Below are 1,240 nucleotides of genomic sequence, written 5' to 3'. Positions count from 1 at the left end.
CAAGTAAAGCAGAAGGTAAAGAAAAGGAAGCACAGTATTGAAAATATGGAAAGGCAATAAAGTGATAGAAAATGCAAAACATAAAAGCAAAGTAAGCTTTCCTTGCCAGCAAAGTGCAGCAGAGTGCGGATGAGCCTTTGTGGTAAAGCTGTGAAATGTTTTATTTCAGCCCTGAAATGGAATAGTTAGAAAGACAGAAAGGAAGAGCAAGAAAGAAGAGCACGAAGAAAAAGAAGGAAGGAGGATAAAAATGCATGCACAGCCTTGTGCAAAGGGCAGAGACAGAAATGCATCGCTGGAGGAAAAGGTAAGGGGTGGTAAAAAAAGATAAAAAAAACCCCCAGGCACACTAGAAGAAAAGAAAGCCAATATTTCATTAACGTAAACTGAGGGAAGTCTTGTGACATGATCCCCACTACCATAAATTATGCAGTTGAGTTTCCCACATTTGGGGAAATCACAGGGGTCAACCCAACCGAAGTGTGCAATGGAAGAGCCTCGCCCTGGGAAACCACCTTCTTGATCGCGGTATTCCCCCTGCCAGGTAAGTATGCTTTTGCTGCCGGAGAATGAGCAGGTCCAGTGGTGTAAGCGTCATTACCTGGGCGGTGAGTTGTTTTACAATGGTGTATGAGGACAGTGACAAACCTGGGGTTGAGCATAAACCGTGGCTCTGTACCTTTACTGGAGCAGCAAGAAATTCCTGAGGAAAGTTCGGCATCTGCAGTGATATCCCATAGTGCTTTGTCCATGAAAATTTGCATTAGGTTTTGACTCGTCTCCTTTGCACTGAGGCGAGAAGCGGCGGTGTTTTAATGGGAAGAGCTTTTGAGTAGACTGATGTAATTCTCGTAAGCTACAAAGATCTACAATCTCTACCTGCGTGCTTTAAAACAACGGGTGAAAAAGCTGCTTTGCTCGTCGTGGAATGCTTGAGCAGCTAGCATGCTTTGCTCAGCAGCTCTAACCAGACACACAGGCAGCAGCTGAACACAAAGGAGGCCCTCTAAGCTGTTGAAAGTGTACCTCCGGTTGCCGTAATGACAATCCGATACCCCAAATGAAGCGTGACTGACAGACAGAGCCTGCCGTCGCCTGTGAAAAAAAAAAGGAAAGGTGAGACTGTGCCCACAGCTTACCTTGACTTGGCCAAAACTTCTGATACAATACCCACTCAGCCATTATAGAAGCTCACTAATTTAGGCATAAACCTTTTTATCGCCAGCTGGATAGCCAACTG

General features: G+C 45.1%; 1 non-coding gene across 1 annotated transcript; it reads right to left on the bottom strand.

Annotated features, from left to right (window-relative positions):
- Nucleotides 1–386: 386 nt before the first annotated feature.
- LOC122802956 lies at nt 387–552 on the bottom strand. Its single transcript, XR_006365028.1, has one exon. It is a non-coding gene; the product is annotated as a U1 spliceosomal RNA (small nuclear RNA).
- Between the last annotated feature and the right edge of the window lie 688 nt (nt 553–1,240).

This window comes from Protopterus annectens, chromosome 5.part0 (genome assembly GCF_019279795.1).
Source record: "Protopterus annectens isolate FY-2018-M chromosome 5.part0, PAN1.0, whole genome shotgun sequence".
Taxonomy (NCBI): domain Eukaryota; kingdom Metazoa; phylum Chordata; order Ceratodontiformes; family Protopteridae; genus Protopterus; species Protopterus annectens.
Note: the sequence above shows the minus strand (reverse complement) of the source record. Positions and strands in the feature narration are given on the sequence as shown.